Source organism: Rattus norvegicus, chromosome 6 (assembly GCF_036323735.1).
Source record: "Rattus norvegicus strain BN/NHsdMcwi chromosome 6, GRCr8, whole genome shotgun sequence".
Taxonomy (NCBI): Eukaryota; Metazoa; Chordata; class Mammalia; order Rodentia; family Muridae; genus Rattus; species Rattus norvegicus.
Window position 1 is genome coordinate 20007639 of NC_086024.1, and position 10485 is coordinate 20018123.

The following is a 10485-nucleotide window of genomic DNA, read 5'->3' on the forward strand; positions in this document are numbered from 1 at the left end:
TTCGGTTAAAGAACGTTTATTGCTAAGACCTCTGTCGCCATCTTAGCTCCTCTTTTCCTCCTTAGTCCTGCTGTCTCTCCTTAAACTCTGCAAGCTATGACTGCCTGGCTCCATCAATATCTTTTATTTAAGCAAGTGTCTGTTGCATGTGGGGGAAGAGCTGGTTAATTCAAATCCTAATGAAAGGAAAAGAACGTCCATCCGGGGAGTAGAGGGTACCCCCTGCTACCTGCCAAACCATGCATTTACCACTCAAGCACAGCAACTATACGTTTACTAATGGTACCTACTACTCCTCTTCATGTAGTTAGAATCTTGATATGAGTACCCTCCTCCAGTCACTTTTTTCTACCTTATATTATATCTGGAAAACTGTTTAGTACTCTGACAGGGCCTTCTACACAGTGCTGTAATGCATACCATTGTCTGGCATTGGTATATTGTAATTTATGAAATCTTAATTCAATGGCTGAGTATTTGGACTGATCTTAGAGCTTTGTTAGCAGACGCAATGTTCAGAATGAGCATATTCACAAGAGCAGTGCGCTTTTACTGAGTTGTTCCTCTCCTTAGAATAAATTTACAAAATTGAAAGTGGACGTGCTATGACAGTACGCTTCCTCCGTTCATGAAGAGGCTCTTTTGTGCTATGAGAAGTTTTGTTTTGTATATTTGGGTTTCCATTTATGTGATATTAACAGATATGACAATTTTAGATTAATAGAATCTACTTGGTTATAAGCTGTGTCTTTGTGTTGTGACTGTTATATAATTATTAGCATGGTTCCTTTTTTAAAAAAAATACGTTTTTGTTTGACATAACAGAAAAAGATGGCACAAGTCTCAGTGGTGTATCAATGAATTTTCACAAAGAAAATACTCTGCTGTGATCACTGTGAAGCTCCTCCCAATTACTGCATTCTACTGGGTAACTGCAGTCCCAACATATCACTGTAATGTGATGGTTTGTGTTTTAAAATTTTAAACAAATGCATCAGCTGACGGAAGGTGACTCAGTGGGTAAAAGGCACTTGCAGCAAAAGCCTAAGGACCTGAGTTCAATCCCCAGAACCTACTTAGAGGAGAAAAGACTCCACAAACATGTCCTCTGCTCTCTCCAATAATTAACTAATTAATAGGAATGAACGCATCCTTTTGTGTGTGGCTTCATCATCCACAATATGGCTAAAAATTCCTGATGGAACAATAGCTCATCCATTCTTACTTCTGGAGAGAATTGCATGGCACAGCCTTCAGGTACCTATGTATCCATTCTACTATTGGTGGACACATGGGCTCCCTCCCTCCCAGTGTTGGCTTCTATGGATATGCCTGTGGTTGCTCAGGGATCGCTATAGACAGATCCAACTTTCCTAGTTATCACTTCTGCAGGAGTGATTTCTTTCGGGTATTGTAGCACCCAGGCCAAGGAACGATGAGGTGTTTGTAAACTTGCTTTAATAAAACATCTCAAAGGTCCACTGGGGAACTTTCCAGGGACTAAACGGTGGTGATTAAAAATGTATTCATGAATTCATTGCTGTGTATATATAAAGTGTGTTTTCATGAGTGTGGGTATGGGCATGGGCCTGACATGAGCATGTGTAGAGTTCAGAGAATAAAGTCTTTCTAAAAAAATAGTTCAGTGTGGTGGGGGGCACCCATGGAGGCTAGAGGAGAGTGTTACATCCCCTGGAGCTGGGGTTACAGATAGCTGTGAGCCTCCTGACATGGGTCCTGGGAACTGAACTCAAATCCAGCAAGTGTTCTTTCCTGTGACCCCAAGAGGACAACTTTCAAGAATCCGTAAGTTCTGGAGCCTAAACACAAGCTTGCATAGCACCGCACTCTGTGCCTTCTTGTTAGCCCAGGAGGGGCAGCTTTGACCCAGACCATAACAGTTAACATCAGACCATAACAATCACTGATTTTACTAAAAGCAACTTATTTGTAAATTTATCTCCCTGTGTGGCCCACATTCAATTCTAAGGAAAGACAATGTCCTTGAGACGCCTTGGGATCCCCTGTGCTCTTTGGCTCCTGTCTGAACTAGTAAAGACCTATTATTCTGAACCTGGTACCTGATACCAAGTGTCCGTTGAGCTAAAACCTGTTTTTGGTCAATTGCTTTGGACCAACGTTCACATATTTAGTTCAGAAGACATGATGGAACAATAATAAGGCATGTTTATATATGGTTATGCCACATTTCCAAAGGTCTCCTCCTGGGGCTGTGGAGAGGCTCAGTGAGTAACACACTTGCTGCACAAGCGTGAGGACCTGAGTTCAGATCCCAGCACCCACGTGGCGGGTAGATCCCAAGGGCTCACTGGCCAGCTAACCAGCCTAAGTGGTGAGCTCCAAGGTCAACAAGAGACCTTGTCTCAAAATATGCAGTAGAGACCGATAGACAGAGACAATGGATGTCTCCTCTGGCTTCTACTCAGATGTATGTAAATAAGTGCACGTACAAACAAATCGAGCACTCTGTTTTTCCCAAATACATTTATCCTAAGAGCATCCAAATGCTGGAAATTTGGTTAGCGTTGTGGTTTAGTGGTTTGAGCATTTGCCTAGTGTGTACAAGGGCCTGGGCTCAATCATAACACAGGAAACAAAGCGAATCCGCCGTGCTAAAGAAAACATCCCCATAGTCACTAAATTAGTTCAGTTCTCCAACTTTATTTTAATTTACTTATTTTGTATGTGTCGGGGTTGTCATAAGTACATGTGTGTGGAAGCCTGAAGACAATTTGTAGGAAGCGTCTCTCCATAAAGGACCCCACGATCAAACTCAGGTTTCCACACACAGGAGCAAGGGCCTTTACCCTCTGTCATGGCTATTTTTCTACTGCCGTGGTGTGACATCATGATCCAGGCAACTTACAGAGCCGACTGTTTTGTGCTCACAGTTTTGAGGGTTAGAGTCCACGGTGGCAGAGTGGAGGCGGCAGGTGGCCCAACTCAAACTGTAAGCCTGCTACGGAGAGAGCATGCTGGGGATGGCAGGAGGCATTGGAGCGTGCCCGCTCACCACCATCTTTCTCTGAGAGGGTCACACCTCCTAGTCCTTCCCAAATAGTCACACAAACCCCAGGACCAGTGTTCAAACATGTGAGTCTATGAGGCCGTTCTCATTCAAACACCACACCCACCAAGCCATCTTGTTGGCTGCTTAAAACTAGTTTTAAGATATCCTTGACTTCTTCCACATTCAATGGTTCGAGAGCTGATTGTTCAGGATGTGCCCTGTGTGTGCCCGTTTTTCTTATTGTTGTTGTTTTGTTTTTCATTTCAATTCATTCTTTCTCTGGAAAAACAGAAGTAAAAGATTCCAAAGTAATATTTTCAACTTCCTTCATAAAGATGTTGTAGGAGGGGGTTATTATATTGGTTAACATGCAGCCTTTCTTTAGAGTTTGATCAGGAGCTACTGGGCACTGAGGAACCATTGAAGACGTGGAAGGCATTGTCCTAGCTCCTAAGATTCTCACCCTATAGCCCGGGGGGGGGGGTAGGGGGGGAGTGCACACAATGAAGCTAACTACTGCTGTAGAGAAGGCATCCTGAAAGAAGGGCAGCCATGTTGGAGTGCTGCACACGAGACCTTATGAACATACAGAGGCTTTTAAAGGGGAGAGTGCAGTGCACACTGGCCAAGCCACACAGAAATGCTCAATAAATATTGAAGCTTGAACCAATGATCAAAGAATAAGTAGAATTTTAACATGGAAAGAAGAGAGAGGGGAAAGAAAAATGGAAGGAAGAAGAGGGAAGGAAGTAGGGAGGCAGGGAGGCAGGGAGGCAGGGAGACAAGAAAATTCTGGACAAGCAAGGCCTGGAGGCCTCCAGCTACTCAGGAGGCTGAGGCAGGAGGATGACAAGGTCAAAGCTTGTCAGGGCTACAGAATAAGTTTGAGGCCACTCTGTTCAACCTGGCAGACTCTGTCTCAAAATCAAAGAGGAATAAGAAGCTGGCACACAGCTCAGTGGTGAAGTGCTTGCCCAGCGCCTTCAATCCCCAGTTGCCTTTAGTTTAAAAAGAAGCAATGAAAACTCTACGCGGACCTAGAATTCCAGAGCCTGGGGCTCATCTACACTCTTAAATGAAATGTTTCCAGCTTAAAAAGCATAGAGCATAATAAACTCTTTTGTTCTCTGCATATAGCTCTGTGAAATATTAACTTACTGTTGCTGTATTTGCTTCAGGCCTGCTCGTTAAACAGAGAAACATCAGGGATGTGGTTTTGCCCTGCGCGTGCTCTGTCGTGATCCTCGGCAGCGGTGCCTAGTACCTACACGCAGAGATTACTAGCGTGCCTCTTGAGAAATGCTTATCACATACAGGAATGTCTAATGCTACCTCACAGGCTAGCGTCTGCAGCATAACTTGCACGGCTGTCCTCTTCCTCTCAGCACTGTAGTTTTAGATGTATGCGTATCCAAGCCTTGGTTCTCAGTCACTTATTTATTTGTAGCACTGGGAACTGAACCCGGGGACTAGAGCATGCTATGTGCTTGAACTGAACTGTGATCACGCAGTTTCCTCATTCTTTGTGTTGATGGAACTTTTGTTGTTTGGGGTAATTTTCTGTTGCAGATGAACATGCCCGTGCCTTCTTTGCATCCAAGAGAGTGTTTCTTTGTAGGATCATGTGGAGTAGAATGGCTAGATTGTAAGATAAGAGAATCTTAGCAGACCTTGCTAAATTGACTTTCAGCGTGGTTGTATAAAATTTTAAGAGTTCCCCAGTAGTGCATAAAACTTCCCAGGTCATCTTTGGAATTCTGATGATTACATGAAAGGATTGGAGCTGTCAACATACCCTGCAACCTCTGAGAAATGGCTGTACATGGAAGTGATCTTCTGAGTTGAGTGCTACCGTGAACTATCCAGCTTGAGCTAATAGTAGAGAGACATCAACCTCTGGAAAGAATCGAAGAGCAAAGAAAGGATTGATGGTCAGAATGTGTGAGGAGTAGAACGCTTTACTCATTTTTGATCCCAAGTATGCAATATAACAAAACTCGGTAATCATGGATCGGTAAATGCTTAATTGACCGGGACTAATGATAATTATGATCTGCTTTTAGCTTTCACTTTTTGAAGCTTCAATTTCCCCACCTGTAAGTTGTGGATGGTAATAATTTATGAAGTTCATTCGAAAGCTAAAAAGAGATAAAAATGTGCAAACATTCATAAATGTTAACAAGCTATGCAAAGTAAGCTGTAGGAGAGAGCTGCTTCCAGGCTGCAACTTCTGAAGCATAACTGGATAGCATTTTGGTGGCTCAGGAGAACTACATTGCTTCTCACTGCCATTCTTACTGTGACTTCAAGAAATTCTGGAATCCATCTTAATCTCAGACTCTTAGTATTACTGTGCTTGTTTAAGTGAAAAATGTTCAGCATAGGCTTAGGTATTCGAACACTTGTCCCCGGTTGGTGGCATTTTTTGGGAAGGTTTAGGAGGCGGGGTCCTGCTTGTAAAAGTATGTCATTGGGGGTAGCCCCTCTGAACTTCCTGTCATTTTTTCCCCCGTCACTCTCTCTGTGCCTGTGGTTAAGGATGTGAGCTCTCAGCCTCTGTCCCTGCCGCCATGCCTACCCCTTTCTGTCATGTTTCTCTGCCATAATGGATTCTTATCCTTCTGGAGCTATTAAGTCAAAATAAACTCTTTCTTCCATAAATTGTTTTTAGCCATGGCATTATATTATTATAGCAACAGGAAAGAGAAGTAACTAATACAGAAGGCAATACCAAAAAATGACCTTCTGTGGTAAAGAACCTGACTATGGTGCTTTTTGGAAGAATGTGGAAGACTGGAGCTTTGGACCAGAGAAGCTGTTGAATGTTGTAAATAGAGCTTCCGAGGCAGTCCTAGTATGAGCCTGAAAGATGCTACCACTGAGAGAAAAGCACACTGCAGAGGCCTGGCTCCATAGATAGCTTCCAGAGGGAATTAAAGATTTTACTAGCAACTCAACTAGAGGTCATCTGAGCTAGAGGTCAATCGTGTGATAGTTTGGTAAAGAATGTGGTTATCTTCTGCCCTTGTCCTGAACACTTGCCTGAGGCTAAGTTTCAAAGTAATGGATTCATTTATTTGGTGTAGGAAACTTCAAGACAGTATAATAGTGAATCAGTGACTTGGCTATGACTGAGTTCCATTATGCTGGTTTTCAGTTAAAAAAAAGAAAAATGAAGGAGCAAGTGGTCCGTCAGAAATAAATACAACCTATGGTTTGGAGAGAAAAACAACACTGGTAAACGCAATGTCAAGGCCAAAGCGACTGCCGGAAGAATGGCTGGAAGCATTATGAGAAGCCCGCTGACTGGAATAAGGAAAGAGTGCCCTCAGGGTAAGACCCCACCCGGCTAAGTTTCCAACTAGTGAAAGGAAAAGATCTAAGGCATTTCCTGCTTCTGGAAAGTCACCGTGGAGGAAAGCTGGTGATAGTGTGACTCAGAGGGATGAGGTCTAGCATCCCAAATTCAATGGAACTTGGCAGCATCATCCATGTGGTTCTGATGGAGGCACAAAGGGTCTAAGAGTTAAGGGTCAGGAGTTTTTCCACAGCGATTGCAGAGAGCTGCTGAGTCAGGCACTATGTGGCAGGGGTGCCCTGACATGAAGGGCAAGCCTACCCCCTTACTACCATGCTCCCCGCCGGGATGGCCATTTATCCCCCTGGAACCATAAGTCAAAATAAACTCTTCCTTCCACAAGTTACTTTTGGTCATGATGTTTTATCACAACAGGAAATAAAAACCAATATGGTCGAATATAAAGGTTCAGTTGTTGAAAGATAGGTATTCTTAGCAAAACGTGGAGGTGCGTGCCTGTAATCCCATCACTTGGGGGAGGAAGAGACAGGCAGGATTTCTAAGTTTGAGGCCAGTCTGGTCTACAGAGCAAGTTCCATGATAGCCAGGTGGGGGGAGGGGAGGGAGAAGAGGAAGAGGAGGAGGGAGGAGAGGAGGAGGAGGGGGAGAAGGGGGAGAGGGAGAGGGAGAGAAGGGAAAGAAGGAGGAGGAGAGGAAAAGGGTAGTTTTATCCTTACCCTAAAATAATGTCACTTGTGGTATATGGGCATGGTGGTTTGAATAAGTAAGAATGGCCCCTATAGGCTCATAAATGTGAATACTTAGTCACCGGGTAGTGGAAATGTTTGAAAAGATGATAAGGATTAGGGGGTGTAGCCTTGTTGGAGCAGGTGTGGTCTTGTTGAAAGAAGTGTGTCACTGGCTTTGAGGTTTCAAACCCTCTGCTTCTCCAGTACCATGCCTGTCTGTGTGCCACCATGCTTCCCTCCATGATAGTGGACGAGCCTCTGAAGTATAAGCAAGCCCCACATTAAGTGCTTTCCTCTGTAAGAATGACCTTGGCTATGGCATCTCTTCACAACAGTAGAGCAGTGGCTACAGCATGGGGCCATAGTGAATTCTGCTCTCATGTCTCCAGTCTCAGGTCTGAGCACACACGACCCCTGCAGCAGGATTAGACCCAATTCTGCATTCTTATGCTTCCACTTCCTCGTTTCGCCTTAATATTTTAAAGGTCACCTGGATTCCTACAAGGCCAGATCACTCCCTTCTCCTCCTACTTCTCTGTTTAGAAATCCACTCTCCTTTCCTTAAATTGTCATATTAAAGAAATCCAGAAAACGTCTGCCTGAAGGGGGAGGCAGGGAGGTGAGATTTATCCTTTAACAAGATCATCCCACAGCACACATCTTGGTCACAGGTCGGAGTGACAATTACCTTTCTTTTGTGTTAACATTTCTTTTCTCCTTTTCCATATTGCTACTGACTGAACTCAGGGCTTCCCCTGTTTTCACCCTGAGCCTCGGAAGGCCCTCTCTATCCATCTCAATAACTCCTCACTCGAAAGCAAGTCTGCCCAGCAGTGTTCTCTGTGGCCAGACCTCACTCAGAGAACAAGCGCCATCTTTTATCTCTTGGACTAGTCCTCTCATATATTACATGCAAAGCTGCTATGTCCGAGCCCTCTCAGAAGACCCTCTCTTTGCCTCAAATGTAACAGGCTTAATGATAACTCACATCACTTCTCTACCTTCCTCAAAAGACTTCCATCATTTCCAATGGTCCAGAATGGCGGGGCCACATTCGTTGGCCAAGTGTGGTGTTCCCAAAAGAGGATGAGAATGGGTCCAGAGAGAATAGTTAGGAAGCTTGCATCCTGATACAGAGGGCAGGATTCCTACCTGCAGACATGGTATTTGGGGTCTCTGTGAACTACTAACACAGAATGCTTTCCTTGGGCGAGAGAATCTATGAACCCTTGATATTGACTTCAATGATGTAACAGCATTATATTTGAAGGCATTACTTTTTTATTATTAATCATTTTATTTGTTTACATTTCAAATGTCATCCCTCTTCCAGTCTCCCCTCCATGAAGCCCTCACCCCATTCCTCTCCCCTTTGCTTCTAAGAGGGTGCTCCTCCACCTGCCAACCCACTCCCACCTCACCCCTCTAGCATCCCCCTTCACTGGGGCATCAAACCTCTACAGGACCAAACATCTTCCCTCTCACTGATGCCAGATGAGACTGTCCTCTACTACATATTTAGCGGGAGCCATGGACTGGTCAAATGTATACTCTTTAGTTGGTGGTTTAGTCCACTTAAAGGCATTACGAATACACAGAAATGTTTTTAGATATGGAGACAGATATAGGCTCCCTATATACAGGATCATGCTGATAGCTAAGAAAGATTATTGACACAGTTCAAAGATGTATTTACATTTAATTTTGAGCCAGGCTCTCTCTATGGGTGCCCTGCCTGGCCTAGAACTTGCTGTATTATAGATCAGATTGGCTTGGAGCTCACAGAGATTTGCCTGCTTCTGTTTCCTGAGTCCTGGGATTCCCCTTGAGATTATTTCTCTCTCTCTCTCTCTCTCTCTCTCTCTGTGTGTGTGTGTGTGTGTGCGCACGCGCGTGTATGTGGTGTGTGTGTGTATGTGGTGTGTGTGTGTGTGTGGTGTGTGTGTGTGTATGTATGTGTATGTGTGTCTGTGTGTATGCGCACACATGGTGCACCTTTGTGAGTTTATATGCAGCATTTATATGCAGGAGCCTGTGGAGATCAGAAAAGGCTACCAGATTCCCTGGAACTCCATTTACAGGGGTTTGTGAGCTGCCACATGGGTTCTGGAAACAGAACCTAGGTCCTCGTTGAGACCGTGGAGCTCTCTCTCCAGCCTGGACTGACACATTTCATACAGGAGCTTATCCATTTGTAGACTAACACAAAGCAGCAGGGTTTTTTTTTTTATCAGATTCCTTCCTTTCTTTCCCAATTACCATGAGAACACTTACTATACCATCTCATGTTGAAACTATTCTGAACTGATCAGACCCTCAGCTGGGAAAGTTCATAATACAGATGAGTCTTAATTGAACACAGTGTGTCTTTAAGAAACCGGAGGATTAGAAACTGAACTGAAAGTCTGGCCCTGATACCAAGAGGCATGCCTTAGCCTGGATGGGCTTTGCTATGAGCTCAAGTCAAGCAAATTGGATCAGTTTCCTAAGACAGAGATCTGGGTCAGTTTGAGAAGTGGATTACCTTCTCATTCACCTTGCTCCAATAAGCAGGGAGCAGGGAGTAACAGAAAATGCCTGGGATGGCATTAGAATCACTTACCTGGCCATTCACAGAAACTCCAATCCCACTGTGAACCGAATGAATGGGCTTCTTTGCGATCTACGAAGAGCTTGCTTTGCTATGGGTGTGTGCATGTGTGAGTGTGTGTGCACACATGCAGTCTAAGGGATTAACAGCAGTAAGAACAGCTTCTGTGGTAAGCATAGCAGACGCTCATACTGGGGCACCAGGTGGAATTATCAACTCTGGAAACATCATTTTGTAACTGTATTTGTTTGGTCTCAGCTTGGTGTAGCCCAGCGGTTCTCAGCCCCTGGGTGGCGATCCTTTGGGGGTCAAAAGTTTTTCCAAAAAGATTTTCTTAGCCATCAACCTTCAGGCTCTCTCTTACCCAGTCTGTGGTACATCAACACTTCCCAATATTTTTTTAAAAATAGCATCAACATATTATTTAATATAAAACTCCCAATACACAAAGCAATGCATACACATTGAAATAGTGTTTAATAATACATATTTGCAATTTTTCTTCCATTCTAACTTCCACACTTACTCATTCCTACATGTGGAACACTAAGACCTTATAATCACCTGACATATGTGTTCACAGCTTGTGTCAAACTGAGGAGTGCTCTGTCTTCCTGAATGAGCACTTGTCCTCTGTCTTCTTCATAATATATTTAGGACTGTGATGTTTGAATTTGGTGCTCAACGGTTTAACTGTTTAAAATGAATGACATAACTATTATAGGAATTTTATAAGTGCCCTTAATCTCAAAAAGCTGTCATATATATACGTATATATATATATATGTGTGTGTGTGTGTGTGTGTGTGTGTGTATG